The sequence below is a fragment of the Panulirus ornatus genome, chromosome 14, assembly GCF_036320965.1.
Source record: "Panulirus ornatus isolate Po-2019 chromosome 14, ASM3632096v1, whole genome shotgun sequence".
Lineage (NCBI taxonomy): Eukaryota > Metazoa > Arthropoda > Malacostraca > Decapoda > Palinuridae > Panulirus > Panulirus ornatus.
In genome coordinates, this window is record NC_092237.1 from 59843714 (window position 1) to 59862704 (window position 18991).

At 46.1% G+C, this 18991-nt stretch overlaps 1 protein-coding gene across 3 annotated transcripts in view; it reads right to left on the reverse strand.

Moving 5' to 3' along the window:
* Window positions 1-18991, reverse strand: part of LOC139753485 (protein Wnt-5b-like) — a 512552-nt gene that overhangs the window by 325660 nt on the left and 167901 nt on the right. Inside the window, exon 1 of one of the 3 annotated variants that reach the window (XM_071670050.1) lies at window positions 6612-6630. The exons of the other annotated variants lie outside the window; for them this stretch is intronic. The gene's annotated coding sequence lies outside the window, so the exon portion shown is untranslated. Of the gene's footprint in view, window positions 1-6611; window positions 6631-18991 lie in introns of those variants that run through there. 3 annotated transcript variants of the gene reach the window in all.

The window sequence follows — 18991 nt, forward strand, 5'->3', positions numbered from 1 at the left end:
AAGGTCCTCTCTGGCTCACATAATGTATCTAATTAATCAAGGGTCTATTGCATACCAATATAACAAAATGAGTATGTGAGTATGTCTGCGGTACACGCTACCGTCTAAGCAAACATATATGGTTACAAAAATATCATATTCCAGAATCGAACATCATTTTTGAAGTACGAAAAGAAAAAACTATCATTCACATTTTTTTCCTCTCCCTCTTTCAAGTGTAGACCATTTTTGTGACCCTGACTTTCTACAAGATATGGATCTGCTTGCCGATACGTCACTGGTAAATTGCCGGGTTGATCACGTCCAATCAAACATCGCGATCCTCCGCACGGGTTTCACGTGGGGCAACTTTCCAGCACCGACACAGGAGATGGTTACCATAAATGTCATGGAAGGTTCAGGTCAGTTTTACTGATGATCTCTCAAGAACTACACACGTGCACGACGACTGCTATTACTATAGCACTCACACACACACACACACACATATATATATATATATATATATATATATATATATATATATATATATATATATATATATAAAATAACTTTTTTTCTGTCTTTTATCACACTGATCTTGTCTGTCGTTCATCTTGCTTTCTTGTTTTCAGAGAGACTTTAGTTAGGTCTCCTGTTGCTTCCGCCCCATCTCTTTTCTCTCCTTCTCTTCACCGACTGCCAGATGGCTCCCCTTCACCTACTGCCAGGTGGTCCACAGCCATCACCTGAGATGGTTCTCCATCACCCGCTGCCCGATGGTCTTCCATCACCTCGCCCCATGTGGTCTCCCCCTGACAATAAAATCTTAATAATAAAGCAAAAGCCTCATCCCATTAGTGAAGCCACAGGCGGTGTGCACGCAAGCCGCACCTCCCTCACGCACGGGAAGGGAGGGCTAACCCCCCCCCCCCTCCCCACTGGATGGCCAGAAAAGGGGGTCGGGAGGAGGGCCCGTCAGAGGGAGCTGGGGGGGGGGGTGTAGTGAGGAATGGTGGGGGAGGGGATGGAGGAAGGAGGGTAGGGTGGGGGTGAGATAGAATAGCGCGTGGGTAGAACAAAGATGGAGCATGTGAATTGGGAGACGAGACAGATAGGGAGAGGACGCGAGAGAATAGCAGAAGAGAAGAGGCTGGCGTGAGATGACAGAAGGCGAAGGAGGAGGGAAGAGATGGAGGCGAGAACATAAAACGTAAAGCTATGAGACAAACAAAGTGGAAAAATAAGGGGGATCAAAGATAAGGATAGGAGGAAGACTACAGAAGAGAACGGGACAGCATTAGGAGGGAAAATGAGAAAGATGAGCATGTGAATCAGCAGACAGCTCAACATACAACCCACATCAGAAATGAGGGAGACGCGCTTATTCGTCATGAACTCTGACTTTCGACAAATTGAGACTAACGGTAAGGAAGAGAGACTGCGTCACAGTCACACCCACCCTGGGTGACTGATGCGAAGGCTATATATCTCTACGACCCTCGATTGATCTGCTGGGGAAAGCTGAAGGAGGATCAACAAGGGATTGGGGCATCTCTTTCCTGTGGGCTTAAGGCGGACGGCCAAGACGTAGCAGACGATAGCTTGCGGTACCTTCCAAGTAGTGTGGAGGGGACTGAGGCAACGTGGGCACATCGCAGACTACCAAAGCTCTGGACGTTCCAGCCAGCAACCCCATCAGTAACTCTTCTTTTGTTTGAATATCCTATGTACGTTCGACAGTGGGTCTTCCGTTCCAAGGGTACCTTTCGTACGTAGCTATAGATGTATGTCTTACAGCAACCGATCTCTTTCCGAGATTAAGCAGATGAAAAAGAATAAATCCACGGAAGGCATTCCAAAGTCTCCCTGGCACTTGTTCCGCGTGTTCTCCGGCAGAGGGCCACCTAACCTCTCTCCACGTCTGGTGGCAACTCCCCCATGCTGGTCTTCGCCAGCCGCGACAGAACAAAGCAGTACACAGCAACGGGGTTACTTCCAAAATCAAACGGAGTCTTTGTTTATATCGGAGTCTTCAGTACTTATATGGGTACTGGCAGAGTCATTTCTTATCTCCTATCTCGAAAACATAGTAAGATAAAGGCTGGTACTTCGAACTGGGTTTACGCATACAGGAAATAACCAGAGTACACCAAAGTTGCTCGCAACGAGAGTTTGAGGACTGTACAGTTAAGCTCTGACACAGAGGCACACATGGCTAACAACTGCAGACAATGTCAGACTTCAGTTCACTCCACCTAGGCAGCCCGCTCCTCCTTTAAACCCTCACTAACAACATGATAAATCATACCATTTATCACAGAATATCTGTTCCTGGATTGTGTATTTGCGCACCGCCTTCAAGGCATTAAATCACCATCGTGGAAGACAAAGAAATCCAACAACCAGCCGGCCAGCTGGACGGTCCCCACCTCGACAACGTTTCACTGACAAAATCTGTATAAGAATAATCATAATGACTCCTGCCAGCAATCTCGTACACAATCGTTGTTAAGGAATAGCAGAGACACGAGATGCAAGACGCATTAGATTTATCGCCTCTCAAAAAATCCTTCATCTTTAAAATTATAATATTCTCGATAGTCATACGGTCGGCGATGTTAAATTGTAAAACTTGATTCCGACAGAAAATACATTACTTCCTCTCGTTAATAAATAATCATAATGGCCACCTTGTCCGTTGTAAATAAATTATTGAGTGATAACATAAATACACTTTATTACAGAGTAAAGCCTTGATAAAAGTGACCACTAATCATATCATTGGCTTGATATAACGACCGCAAATCATATCACTTGTAACGATTTCATCAAAAGCAAGTACGTCTGCTTAAACTTCGTCTTAGCCACATAAGGCGGGCGGTAAGAAGAGGTTCCTCTTCTGAAAAGTACACCCAGTTTTAGCAACTATTTTAACTATTGAGTGCTCTACCACCTCGACCAATGCTGCACTCTTTCCCAGGACGACACACTACCCAGACCGTCCTCTTTGCTGGGGAAGAGAGAACGTAATATCTCATTTCCCAAATGGGCCAATCATCCCGAGAATCCACACAGCAAACATGCTATCTTCATAAATGAAACTTTTTCTCCTCAAGGTTTTATTGTCCTTGGAAGCTTCTGTATCTCTATATGGACACGGTCCATCAGTCAAAAGAAATTACTCAAATTCCCCCTATCTTGATAGAGAACCAACTGTCTCATTTGAGATCCTACCATTATTTTCTTTAAGAGACCCCATTACCTCAATGGGAAACCCTCTCTTCTCAATGGAAGTTTAATTTTCATACAGAGGTTCCAACTCTCTTATTCCAAACAATACAATCTCATTTAGACCCGCTTACCCTCATGTGTAGTCTCTTCAGCCTATTTCTATTCTGCCAGTTTCACCCTCTCATCCGAAGCCTTTTACCGCCTCACTCAAAATCTCACCAACGCATTCAAATCCCCGTTCGCTCATTCGAAGCATCACTATCTCGTTCAGATCTCCTGCCATCTATTGTCGCACGTCACTATTATTCAGAATGTGAACAATCGCAGTGAGGGTACGGCCGGCAGACCGTTTCTTGGCTGCGCCGCAAATATATACGTACGGATCCGTTTCTAATCCACGAATGATTCATGGCTACGCCTCGAACACCATCTTTGGTCTGTCCTGAATGCCAAGTATAAGAAAATAATAAGAAAAAGGTTATCGTCATTTAAAGATACATATCTTCTTAAGATTACTTAGCGTGCGGCTAAGAAAATACCCTTTCAGTAAGGCATAATTGGATCTTATCAAAAGCACAATGGAGCCAACAGACGCAGTACGGTCCCAACTGGTATCGTAATGCTGACGCACATAACACAGAGCCAAAACGTCTGTCTGTCTGTCAGGCCACAGCCGAGGCGTGTCTAAGCCACCTATTGACTCGCCGAAGTTTGCGCTGATGCCACAGTCGACTGGAGGCCATTTGCCAGCAGATTAGGAGGGAAGACCACCTTCCGGCAAACATTTCTCCTTCCCTAATTTCTGCCCAGTCCTGGCCCACAACTCTCGCCGAGGATCAAATAATTCTACCTGATGAAAGGAGCATGTAAGTACCACTGTCCTGAATACTTAATGGGATCGGCTATTTATAACTGTGCGCATCGGGTCCAACCCCCCTTTTTTCCCCCCCCTCTCACTTTTCGAAACAGGTTCTGCCCCGAAGGGTTTTCCCACCCTGGGCAACAGCCTCGCAGTCCAACACCAACATAATGCTGAATAACACTGGCCCCTCCGCATCCAGCGAGCGACGTGATTCATTAGACTGAGTCTGCTGGTTCGCTACATATCTCGCTGCACTGAGGGAGCGCTTCCTTAAGTAATGGCTCGGCTCTACCCCCACGAACCAGTCTTACATCAAGCACGCCAAAGCCTGGCAGTGTGTGGACTCCCTCTTAAAGAATATTCTCTACGTGTGTTTGTTGTCCTCTGTGACAGCTAATGACCACTCCGGGTGACCTCTCGGAAGATGTTCTGACAGGTCTGAGAATACCAGGCCCTAGGCTGAAAGACAACTTTACCCAGGATGGCAACGAACGTCTACGAATATTCAGATTTTTTTTTCCCAGTGCAGTGGGGGTGGTGGGAGACATCGCCTCAGCACTGAGGAGAAAATATTGCCCCAGTGCTGTGAGGAGACGACGCCCTGGTGTTGTGAGCAGACGGCATGGCACAGCAGCAAGTAAATCTATTCTTGTGTTGTACTCTCGAGGCATCGAACCTCGTCTTTGTTTCGTAGCAAATATCAAGTCATTCTTTTCTTCTAAGAGCTTTGTGCGGTGGGCTGACATCATCCCGGCTGGTGGGTTTAGTGTGTGCTGAGGTGACGCCTGGGAAAGGTGACTGGTGCTGCTGCTGGTGATGGGAACCTGAGAGGGTATTGGTGGAGGAGTAGGAGGCGGGTGGGTAGTAATGGTAGTGTGGACAGCATCTCCGTCGTGGCCACAACTCTTATCCCCAACATCTACTTGAACACCCATGATTAATGACTCTGGGAGCCGAGTCTCGAAGTGAACCGTCCCTCCCCGTCATAATGTTGCACGGGGTTGAGTCGAAACCACTTCAGAGAACCCGCGCTTCAAAAGCAAAGAAAGAGAGGCACGATTGCTGAGGACCTGCGTCTCGGAAAGTTCAAAGTCACTAGAGGGAAATGAAATTATTTACATCTGTGCCTTGAGAAGAAAACTTTACAAAGTTAAACACTATGGGTAATGACTCACTGTTAATGGCGAGTCTTGCCGAGTTTGATCTACTCTTCACATAAAAACCTTTACGAAACACATGACCGAAAGTTACTAAAGAAATATATATATATATATATATATATATATATATATATATATATATATATATATATATATATATATATATATATATATATATATATATATAAACACGACTATAAAAAGAAGACATGAAGTAATAATAACAGTAATAGTAGCAAAAGTAGTAGTAGTTGTGGTGGTATCAATAATAATAATAATAACGATGATAATAATAATATTGATAATAATAATAATAATAATAATAATAATAATAATAATAATAATTATAATAATAATAATAATGATAATAGTGATAATAACAACAATTAAAAATGGACAAGTATTGAACTTACTCCCTTTTTTTTATTGCAGAGAACATATCGAGCATCTGCCTTGGGCAGCCGCATCTAAACCCTCCTTAATTAGACAGGCCAAGGGCGCGACACACACCTTGTGATAACAGTACCTGGGTACAATATCCACCTCACCCACAGGGCAGGGGATAAGAAGCTGTTGCTCCTGAGTGGCAAAGTGGTGCCCAGGTCACTGCTTCCTACCACCACCCTCGACTTTCCTACGTAGTGGCAAAGTGGTGCTCTAGCCACTCCATCCTCCAGTCACCCTCGACTTTGCTCCTTCCTCCAATCCTCCCCGACCCTATCGAAAGGGCCAAGAAGGCTGGGAGTGGTCACTGGGCGTGCATTTAAATACGGGTTGCTGGACTTGCATGAAAATTAATCATCAAATTTGCATCATATGGGTATTGCCAGGCCTTACATCATACAGCGGTTACTGGGCTTCTACCAAGAGCTACTGCTTTGGCTATAGCGTCACGACCCTTCCTCTCCTCCTCCTCCTCCAGCTGACCTTTTCTCGGCTCTTGAGCACGACGGTACGACCCTTGGATGCGGCGGCCTGGTAGCTCATCTGAACCTTAAAAGTGGCTAGTCAGACGCTAGGTCATAATATCCAAGAGTCGTACAGTCATGCTTGAGGGTCGTGCCGTCTTGCTCATGGGGTCGTGGCATCGTGTTCAAGAGACCGTACCATCACGCTCAAGGGTATACATACCTAAGCGCTCCATCTAGTGGTCTCTAGTTTGGCATCGGAGAGGGAATGCCGGGCCTCACCCACACAAACTAGCTATTACACATATCGCAAACCCAGACAAACCCCGTCTCTTAAGCTAGCTATACGAACGCATCTGACCATACCTGTCCCTGTTGAGACGCCCTTTTTAACTACTACCATTCACATATTTACTTGAAACTCCTTCCCAGACGTACAGAGCAGACCGAAAACCACAGAATACTTACGATTCAAGACTAAGACCTCGTGGAAGAACCTCCTCCCGTACCTGAAAAAAAAAGAACGTTGTTTACACATTTAGTTCATATATTGACGAACCTTTTCCCTGACACTTACATCGACGATAAATCGTTGAAATTCCCTTCCTGCCCGACCATGATTATTGTTATCTTCCTAAGTGGAGCCGCCCAGTGGAGGTTCGTGTCAAGAGGACCTGGTATCAGTGGGAGGCGTTCAACCTCAGCACTTCCTGGTGACGCAAATGCTCCCTGGATTTTCATGTTTAATTCCACAACGACAGAAGAAGTGAAGACTGTCGCTCAGATTACATTTATGAAACTCGCAGAACAAGTTATAAGACAACGTAAATGAAGAAACAAATTAAGGACACTGTTATCCAGGTATCACATATGGTGATATAGACAACAACTCTTCGTTTATGTAAACAGGCGGGAAAGATTAATCATATATATATATATATATATATATATATATATATATATATATATATATATATATATATATATATATATATATATATATATATATATATATGATATCTTGCATCTTCGTGGAGGATCCCGGATGGGTAAGATGCACCGGTTGCATAGTGGGGAGAAATGAATATCCAGTGAGCCTGGGGCTTTCCACAGCACCGGCGGCACGTCGCAACACCACCTGAGTAAGGCGATCAACACGGTCCAAGACGGAGCGCCACCCAACACCACTTCGGAGTGCACGATAAATTCGCTGCTCTTGGCGGCAAAAACCAAAAAAGCAAATCCTTCGGCGTCTCCCTCAGGTGATGTCTTCACCTCGACCAACAAAACCAAGAACATGACCCAAGATGGAGCGCCACCCCACCACCTCCCCGTCGGCGTCTCCTTCGGGTGATGTCTTCATCAGATCTCACACCTAACATGACCCCACTCCACCACAGGGCCATCCTAAGCTGTGTCGGATCCCTTGTCAACACTCCCCCCACGGGACCCACAAAGTAACCTAGTTAGCGAGGACTGGTGTGTGACGCCCCGGGAGGGTGCGACGCCGGCGCCGTCCTATAAACATGCAGCAGGTGTCTTTGTAAATCACTAGTCAGGGTCCAGGTCGTCCCTACGTCTGGGTGGAGGACAGGGAGGGAGGTAGGGAAGGGGCGGAGTGATCCTACCATACACAGAGCTCCGCAGGGAATGCCTAATAAGTCTAGGTTATATGAGAATCATACGCCGTCTGGCTGCTGATGGCTTGGCTAGGAGTGCCATCAAATTAGAGAGAGAGAGAGAGAGAGAGAGAGAGAGAGAGAGAGAGAGAGAGAGAGAGAGAGAGAGAGAGAGAGAGAGAGAGAGAGAGAGAGAGAGAGAGAGAGAGAGAGAGAGAGAGAGCAGATAATGCCAGAGTAAGAGTGGCACTGATTAGACCCTTATGGTTTACGATGGAGAGTGGTTCAAGGAGCTATCATGGTGCAGGCAAGCGACGGGAGGTGGTCAGCGAGGCCAGTGCACGGGTCCCCTCCATCCCCTGCTGGCGTGCACCGCACCTGATGTGAATGGCGCCAAGTATTCAACCTGGTGATGCACAGAGCACCAGGCCCAAACGGAGGGTAACGCTGGATCCTTGCCTATCTCCTGTCTACGTCCACTCTAACCATGGTGTATGGGGGAACAGAACACTCAGAACAGAGACGGATTATAGCATTATAGCCGTCATAGCATTATAGCATGACGGTCGTGATATATGGCACGTCTATAATGCCCTGGACGACAGCAACAGGTTTTAAGACACCTAAAATTGCGGTTGATGTCTTAACTTCAGTTCGGAGGTCGTGAAATATATATTCATTTCTTTCAAACATCTTCAGCATAACAGTTTGAAGTATGATCATGACAGTGTGAATTAGGTATGATGGCATGACTTTCGTCTCGAGCTTTCTAGGTCTGCGCCCGTGATTCGATACCGGGCGGGCCCATGCGTGACTCATGGTCAACCACGCTATAACCACAACACTACTTTGAAGGGAAGCCCATGTGAGTGTTTGTGTGCGCTCGTGTGCATGTGTTCGTAAACAAGACATGTGTGTACTCACTCCCCCTTCGGGCCAAGACAACACACTATGGCCACTCACACTGGCAACCTCCCACAATCCTCACCTCGCACCAATTTTTTACATGAGCCTGTGAGGCTAAGATTATTAACAGCCTGTTGGGGTAATGCTGTAATCTACGACCCACCTCCATGTTCGGGCGTGTCAGACGATCCATCCCGAGAGGATGCCCATGTCTTTTACACGTTCCTCCTCTCGCTCAGCCACAGCGCAACAATCACTGGTTAACTCACCAAACGCCACATATAACTCCCGGGGAAAATAACAAAGCAACGACGTGCCCTTCCTAATAGTCTCGTCGTCTAAGACTCCACGCCGACCGAAGTCTAACATTACACATATTTCCACTATTCTTATCCCCGCATTTTACAGGCTACCGAGCCAATGCTAACCATCTAAGTCTCGTATGCATGCACGAGGAATATGTTATCTACGAAGGCCTGGGGATGTTAGGCAGAACGTTCGTCACCCGATAAGAACATCACGTTATTCCGAAAGTACTTTCTTTATCTGTGATGAGCCAGCCATCAACATGAGCGTCTGGCACCTGAGGCTTCGGCCATGACAGGTTTATCTGATGCTCTGACCACAAAACAATGCACCGAGCGGATCTTACGGCCTGTGCCAGCTCGTATGATTTATATGTCTGTCCAGCGATGCAGCGCTGGGTAAACAGTGTTGCAGCAAGGCCAGGAGATTGAGAGCAGCAGAATTAACGAAAAGATGGATCGAGTTCGATTAGGCAGTTTCGTTACTAATAAGGATCTGTGTGGTTGGATGAACAGCATACTATGAGTGAAAGATTCCTTTCTAAACTCTTAATTCTTCGAATAGTTTAAGAATCTGAATTTAGAACTCTTCTTCCAAGACATCAACGGACTTCCACTTGATAATTCGGGTATCAAGGGTCACTGAGAGAGTGTACACCCAACTCTGCCCACAAAGATTTGTCGTATATATTTTCTTCATCGTGTGTTCATCGTGTGTTTGGCGCAATATACTTACAATAATTGCCAGGGAGGTCGGGAGAATGTGTTCTGAGGAGGTAGTCATACATGACTGGACTCTGACAAACTAAATGGTAAACATTTTGCATTGTGTACCGAGCAGATGAGTTTCCAACGTTGTACAATTCATTATGTTTAACAAAACTTATTTGGCTGACGTTTTGTAAAGCGGAGGCACTGGTCCCTCTCGTGTCAAGACTGCTGGTCTTACGCTCCGTTATATTATAACTAAGTTACCAGGCAAGACTACGTCTTTTTCTGACATAAATCCTCTTTTTCTTTCATTCTTCAACACCCTTGTATCTCGGGGTTCTCTTTTTTCATGAATTATGTATAAAGTATTTCTAAAGATATACGTACAATGTAACCCTAACGAACCACGTAAACTGTATCCCTGGTGATGTATACTGTATCTGTAGTGAGTTATGTATACTGTACCTCTAATGAATTATGTATGACGAGTATATGATACACGAGAGCCGGTGGGTGGGCGAAGGGGGAGCGTGGGGGGGATGCTGACCCATCCTGATGAGATCAACGGGGGATCAAACCCCACAGTCGAGCTGCCTCCCAGCCAGCTGAAGACCCAGCCAGCAAGGCCAGCCAACGCCAGTCAGCCAAGAGGGCATCTAGCCACTCAGCCTAGCCAGCCAGGTATCCACAGCCAGCCCAGCAGGTCGCCAGCCAACACGCCAAACAGCCCTAGAAGGCGGCACAAAGCCACATAACCCAGCACCCCGGCTAACCAACCACCTAGCCATCCAGGTACGAGTTTAGGTGCTGTGTAAAGCAAACGATTTAATACAAGGTTAATTGTTCTCCCACAGGGGGTGGGGGTGACTGTAGTCTCACACGGGGTTCACACTGTCTCAAAGGGGGTTCACACTGTCTCACACGGGGTTAACTGGTGTCACCACAAAAGTTTACCTTATGCATCACACGAGATGACCATCATATTGCCTACAGTACATTGCTGTCTTACACTTGAGTGCTGTGACTCACACAGGCCGCTACTGTCTCGCAGAACGTCACCTGTTGTCTTACACGAGTTATGACGCTGTCACAAACTAAACAAAACACCAGGCTCACAGAGGCAATTCCCACTCCCTGTGTGTCTTCAAACACGTGTTTACGACACATGTTTACTACGCGGAGGCGTGACTGCAAATGGCGTCAGAAAGAGAGACCGTGGACTGAATATGGGCTCTTTATAACACCTGTATTGTACACTCTGGCCACACCTGCATCGTCTACACCATCTTCCGTTCTGGAGCTCCTACACTCTTCCTCTTCCTTCCAGGGAGGCTGGAGTGGTCGACGGAAGTGTGTAGGGATGGACTGCTGGGTGACGGGAGGGAAGAACCTTTCACTGAAGGATGCACAGAGGTCTGGGAGAAGAGTCTGAGGCTGAGCTGATGATATGAACAGTACCCGATTCGTGTAGACCTCACACCTGAAAATCCTCCTAAGTCCAAATTCTCAAACATCACGTTCTTAATGCAGAAAAAAAACTCGAGACTAACTTGGAAATAAACTTCTCATCTGGTTTAGCATAAATTTGTCTCGAAGACTCACACCATGCGATAATTTCTCCGATTAAAAAAAAACGCTCGTTAGAAAAAATGAAAATGAAACATCTTAACCTTAGTGACCTACGCTACCTCTTCAGGATAGAGGTGTGTGATGCATGTCACTGTGTCCCAGTGTTCTACACCACTGCAGTAATCGCCATCGTGAAATTCTTTTTCCTACCTGCATATGGAAGATTGTCGGGAGGGCAGAGAGTATTTACATAAGAGTATGTGAGAGAATGTGCCCGCTGGTGCTGCCGCTTCCTAACATGGCCCCACACGCGGGATGTGGCCAGAGTCTGTTACGCCCAACACCGCCCCTTCCCATCCATCCTCGCCCGCCCACACCCATCCTCGCCCGCCCACTTTGCCGGCCATCCCGCCCACCCGCAGCCCAACCCTCACCCCACTCAGTCACGCCTTGTCCAGTCCACCGGCAGCAAGCACTTGGCTTGACCCACCCTCTCAGCACCTCGTACGTCACCCGTGTACACAAACCTTCCATGTACCATAACACGTACATGAACCTTCGTTGTTTCCATCCACCTGCACACCAGCCCACATCAACTAACACACAGCTGCAACCAAATACCTCAGTAGAAAAGGGAGGAGGAGGAGGAGGAGGAGGGTAATGCAACTTTACCTGAGCTATAAACCTCTGTATCAACAGATCATAACTCAAGCCAGTTACCTGTGCACGAAGATGAAGCTCCAGGAAGATATCCGATGAAACAGAGGGGAAAAAACATAATTCCAGATGTTACTGGAACTGGTTTACCTTCAAAACCCTTTATTTGGCACGATTCTCAAACTCCCTTGACAATCACACCAATCTGCTCGCTCATAATGATTAAATGAGACATTAAATCACTTCTTTAAGAGACATTTTATTGTTACGAATCTAAAAAAAAAAAAGAATCGACCCCGTACCTGGCCCCCCGCCCGAGACTAGAATTCAAAGGGAATCCGACCTCTTAAATATGTGTTAAGTGTTGGTATATACAATGAGAAGAATCACTGACCCTTGCCTTGTCTTGGAGGTCTCCCCCTCCCAGTGCCACAGGTTAAGGTTAACTGCATCATGGCGTCTTCAACAAGGACCTTACAGTTGTGCTCGCTTATAAGGAAGCCTTCTTATTCTCCTTCCGTCTCCCTCACACCTGACGTCTATGCACGATTCTCAAACTCTCCTCGAGAATCACACTAATCTGTTCACCCATAATGATTACGTGAGACATTAAATCACTTCTCAGGAGACATTTTATTGTTACGAATCTAAAATAAAAGTGATCCCATACCTGCCTTGCCCCCGGCGGTCTGTACCCACACTTTACGAAATCTTCAAGTGTAAGCGGAATGTGGAAAAGCTGACTGCATCGTGAAGCTGAAGGCCTACTGAGTGTAGGATAAAGATGATGAATTAACCACTTACGTGTCCACGGGGTAACGCGCGGGACATGTTAACAACGTATCCAGCAACGGCCTGAGCGAAAGAAGACACAAACCGATCCTCAGACCGCTGAGTGTGGTCAGGACTGGGTTCTAGTAACTGGGAGAGAAAACCAGTCAAGTCGGTCAGCCAGTCGGTCGCTCCATTCAGTGAAACTGTCGCTGACCACGGGTGCACTCGTCAACCACAGGATCCCCATGAGTCTTATCTAGGCCAAACCCCGTGGAGTTCCGGTGGTGTTCCGAGGCTAAAAAGACAAAAAAGACAGACTTACATCTGATCCTCAAGTTTTATTTGTCTATCTAAACCATGAAAAACTACGAGGATTAGATCCCCTGTCGAACACATGTGGTCACATGGCACTGTGAACCCTCAAGGGCTCTGGATAGACTCCAGTACTGCCCAGTACCACGGCTGGAATGGACCAGGCTGGCAAGTGGGCAGGGAGGCGGATTCCCACGTACTCTCATCCCGTTTCTCACCTTTGAACTTTCTCTCTCCTATCCTCCGTGCATTCCCTCTAATCTCTCCCTAAACTAACCTTCTACCCCCGACCTATCCTTCCCATCCATCCCTGGATGTGGGATAAGCACGATCCACCCGGGCCCTCCCAGGTCAGGCACCAGGGCGACGCTGCGCACCACAAAAACAAGAGGTGCTCACAATACCTCCTCCCCCACCAGCAGACGCCCACGGAGCTGCATTAAACAGTTCCTAAGGATAAAATACTACGACAACCCGACCAAGTTGCTTCACGATAATATCTCGCGGCCTCCCGCCTCCCTCCCCGTGCCTGCCACGCAAACATAACTCCAAATAATAGTTTTGCTTAAGCTCGACTCCTAACTTCACTCACTGAGATTTGTTTATCTTTAATACGTTCGTTTTTGTGCCCGTGTGTTGATATTGCGTTTTCTGTTTGCCAACAGAAATTCCGATAACTCACGTTTTATCTTTTTAGTCTTCAGTTATTCGTTCATTGATTTACCTCTGTAAATCAAATCACCTTTGCAATTTAGCTACCCTTTAGACGACTGTAATTACACTTTCAGTTTTAAGTTACGTTTAAGGGTTCAGCTGCTTCCAAGTTCAATTAACTTTGGTATTCTATCTTATCATAAGACTTGAACGTGGGTTCCCTGCTTATTCGTTAATTCTATAACTCTTTTTATTTAGTCTTTCATTCCAATCAATTAGGATTCTGAATACGTCACACAGATGAGTTAGTACTTATTTACTTTAATGCAGCATATGCTACTTATGAGCTTTATTTACTTTCATTTCTGTAAGCAACACGACAATTAGCATCATGTCATCATACTTTCATATGTTATACTCGAGTTATCTTAAAACTATATATATATATATATATATATATATATATATATATATATATATATATATATATATATATATATATATATTTCAGTCTGATGTTTTTCAGATAAGGAAGACTTCTGATTCGACTTAACAAAAAGCAATAACATTATCTTCATCACATATTCCTGAGGATGACCACGACTAAATGGCAAGATATAATGTTAATTGGAAACGTACTAAGTCGAGAATAAATTTAATTAGGTATACCCTTACCTATTAGGAATACACAGAGCTGTACATTGCCTTGTTTATTACACTGTGTCCTTATGCACCGGGGTCTGCCTCGAATCTATTGATACAGCCAATGCATTATGACCGCAGGAGCCAACGCTGGGCTACGAGCAAGGTTGTATTCCCATCTTCCGCAATGCACTTCCCTTCTGGCGGCCTTGCCCACTGACCCGCACCTGAAGACTTCACAGCGCTAACTAAATGCCTAACTAAACATGGGAGAACAGGATATCCAAGCTTATCTTTTGAATATCTAAGCGTATCTTTTAAATATCTAAGCTTATCTTTTGAATATCTAAGCTTATCGTTTTTTTCTCTGACTAATTTTCAGGAGGGAGTGAAGTTTCTTATCTTGTGGCGTTTAATAGTTGCAGTGAGCTCATCACAATACGGGCCTTCAGGAGTTGTAACCCGATCAAAAGGTGTTTCATCAAGAGTTTATGATCCTCTCGCATCTCATGACCCAGCTAACGAGTGGTCTCACAACTCATGGTCACTCACAACTCAAGGGCCACGTAACTAAAGGGTCATTCATGAGCTATCATTCTTCGCAACTTTGGGATCAAGTCGGTGGGGATTTCTCGCCAACTGCTTACAATGAGGTGGCACGAGCCAAGGGAGGGTTAAGCCAACTGGTGGCCAGTAAGAAGACTTACACCACATGAGGTGTTGGAGCCAAGAGATGGTCTAACCAACAGGGGTTCATGAGGTGGAAGACTCAACAGATGGTCTAGCCAATACAGTCAACATACGGCATTTGACTGTCTATCTAATAGGGAATCTGGCCAACAGGTGGTTCAAATTACGGAATTCCAATCAACGTGGGGTGACATCAACAGGTGGTCCAGTCAACGTTACGTCCCATCAACAGGTGGTCCAGCCAACATTCATGTCCCATCAACAAGTGGTCCAGTCTACAACAGGTCCACTCAACGGGTGGTCTAGTCAACATGGGAGCCAATCAACAGGTGGTCCAGTCGACAGGCGACACGTCCATCACGGGGAGGTAATCATCAGTAACAAGACGACACAACCAGACACCATCACAACGCCCGACTGTACTTGACTCACCCGTGGAAATATAAGCCAATATAAAAAAAAAAGAGACTCGGATCCATCTGCAAGTGGAGTCGTGGCTTCATTCTGCACACCAATATTCTTGCACTACCATCATCTGAAGCACACACGAACCCAACCACAGCTCAGGCTCACGAATACACTGAACGTCGTACAGACATTAACAATAACGTATGTGAGGAAACCAACATAATTTCATCATCGAACCTTGAGGCTCCTATCATGCGGCTTCGGCAGTCTCGACACTGCGCCCCAATCAGAAGCAGGGGAATATTGAACTCCATTGCAGCATGAAGTTCTTAGTAGAGAATGTATTTCCTTTCGTCTTATAACGATAATACAGCTTCTCCGTTGGTGACTTGTCACTGGTGACATAACAATGTATGTGTAAAAACATACTGGATTTAGTACATCACGTCTGGTTACAGCAAGACACAGTTACAGGCTGTCACTGTACTCAATAAGATACAGTTACAGGCTGTTACTGTACTCAATAAAACACAGTTACAGGCTGTTACTGTACTCAATAAGACACAGTTACAGGCTGTTACTGTACTCAATAAGACACAGTTACAGGCTGTTACTGTACTCAATAACAAAAAGTTAAAGGCTGTAACTGTACTCAGCAAGACACCGTTACAGGCTGCATCCTCAATTACCTTCCTAAATATTCAAATAACAGTAGAAAAACCTTAATGTTCATAAAACACAAATAAAACGTTGATGGTTCCATAAATCTATACTGCTGGGAAAACAAGGAATGAGCGAACACAACAATGTGGATGATGACATCAAAACCCGCAAATGGAGAGTAATGTTTGCATGTTGTTGGTTTAATGGCCAGAGGTCTCTTGGAGGTCAAGAAACCAGAACTCAAAGAATGCAATTAAAATATTCGACCGACAATCTCCCCTTTGTGTTCTTAGCAATCCATTAATTAGAGAGAACATAAAATATAAATTTATTCTTACACCATAAAAGTGCACCGTTGCGACGTATGACGGACCCCAACGGAGATGCTGTATGCATCATCTCTGTACTTCCCCAACAACAGTTTCTCACCCACTATCCGTTGGGTACAGAGGTTCCTCCAAGCTATTCAGAGGTGCGATACATCATCCTCTATACGTGATACGTCTACTGTGAGAGCTATACAGAACGGCCATCCCCTACAAGCGTTCCCTTTCCCCTGCTCTACGAATAACAGAGGTGCGATGCGTCATCCTCCACAGATGTTCCCTCCATCCTACGAGCCATACAGGGCCGCTATACATCATCCCCTGCAGGTGATCCCTCTGCCCTACAAGCCATACAGGGCCGCTAAACATCATGCCCTACAAGTGTTCCCTCTGCCGTACGAGCCATACAGAGCCGCTGTACATCATGCCCTACAGGTGTTGTCTCTGGCCAACTTTCAATCACAGTATCATCCCTCTGATCGCAAGGTAAACATTTCACTCAGGCCGTGTGAGGCGTCCCCGACTTTTCTTAGCGTGTGGGCTCCGCCCACCGTCTGCTGCTCTGTCTGTGTCTCATCTCGCCATCTCTTTTCCTCCTCAACCGCTTCCCTATACACCGGGATTACTCGATCTTCTTCCCTCTCTCTTTCCACCCACTTCCTATCAACACTGCAACATACTGAAGGGACATTTAGACGATGGGGTCTCGTCTCAAAAAAGTAATGTGTCTCACATCTGAATTTTACCATTGGCAGGTCTTGCGCGTACCTCCATCCACGCACTTCGTCACAACCTGTTACTGCAACACTTCTAAAGGTTCGTTCTTCACGTGTTCAGCGGTGGAGGGGGGACAAAGATAGCCCGGCAAGCCTGGAAGACACCGCCCAGCGCAGTGGCGCTCCACCCAACGCCCGACATGACTGCCCGCGCCAGAAATGAAAACCCCTTTTAATATTCCTTACCTGGCGTGTGGCCGTCCGCGATCTGCATGCTGGAGAATGATCGCTCCGCCGTTAAATCATCGGGGATAAAAAGAAAAAAAAAAACAAACTTTATGACTGTTTTATCAAATCTTCGTCCGGTGAGAACGGCGCACGACCTTGGCGAACGTAGTGCCAAAGCAGGTTTTTATGGGCGGCCTCCGACGACCGTACATCAAACTGGTTACGAATCGATTCTCCTTTTCTGGTCACACTTTCATCAAAAATTTCTACCGCATCGGCAGGATCTGAGGCTCCCTTGCTGACCACATTCTTATATGAAATTCTCACCTCCTCGGAATCCTGGTGAATCCAAGCACTACAAGGCACAGGAATGCAATTGAGAGCACAAACAGGACATATTTAGCGAGGGGGGAGGAGGGGGGGAAAGAGAGAGAGAGAGAGAGAAAAAAAAAAGTCAACAACGATGGAGAAGAGCCCCTAGGACCCACACCGGGCGGGGAGACCTGTCGAACCTAACAGCAACATATGCACCAGCACCAAGGAGATAACCAGGGTGGAGGGAGGGGGAGGGAGAAGGAGGAGGAGGAAGGGCGGCGGGAGGCGAGCCCGGGGATGCTGCAGGATAAGACATTACCAACATCTTGACCATAAAAGCAGCTGGAGCTCAGCCATAAATCAAGGTGTTTACGTCGCATCAATATTTATGTTTATCTGATCGGCTCCCTGACTTGTTCCTAAGCTGTCGACTGAACCTTGCTAGGGCTGTGGTCCTGGGATGCTGTGTGCAGCCTCTCTTACTCATGGGGTGTCTACTGAACCCCACAGTGCTGTGGTCCTAGGGTGCTGTGTCTCTTTCTCCAGGGGTATCTATTGAGCCTTGCGGTGCCGTGGTGTCGCGATGCTGTGTTTAAACTCCCTTCTGCTATGCCCTGCATATATCATTATCCTAATCCTCGCTGCACAATATCCTTTTATGCTGTGACGAACAGCCTGAGATGCATCGTCCTGTATCGAACCGTGGTGTTTCATGCTGCGCTTATAAGCATCACACTCCGTCGTCTAATGCTGTTCCGCGGTATTTCATGCTGCGTCCACTACCGTCAAGCTGTGTCCACTTAAGCTGTAATATGCTGTCTTTCTGCTAGGCTATGTAGAGTTATGCTGCGTCGTTCTTTGCTGTGTCATGCTATACCGGGAGATCACAATGGTGTTCGCTAGCAATAGCATCACCACCTCGATGGCAAAACTGGACTATTATACGTTTTATTGTTGTGCTAAAACACGATATTATTTCCTAACAGAAGACTGATGTATCTTACACGATGAAAGTAGCAGACAACAAATATTGGTCCATAAATCATATGCATCCATGCATTCCTAACCTCAGTGTACAAACACACATACATACAGTCGGACAGACACACAAGCAAGACAAAACACGTACACACATCCACACACTAACAATAATACAGGAAATTACACACACACACACACACACACACACACACACACACACACACACACACACACACACCAACAATAACACACGAAATTAACACATAACGTCATTTACATACGTACATACAAACAAACACCGTCACTGACACACACACACACACACACACACACACACACGCACACACACACAGCCCCTCCCTCCCTGAAGAA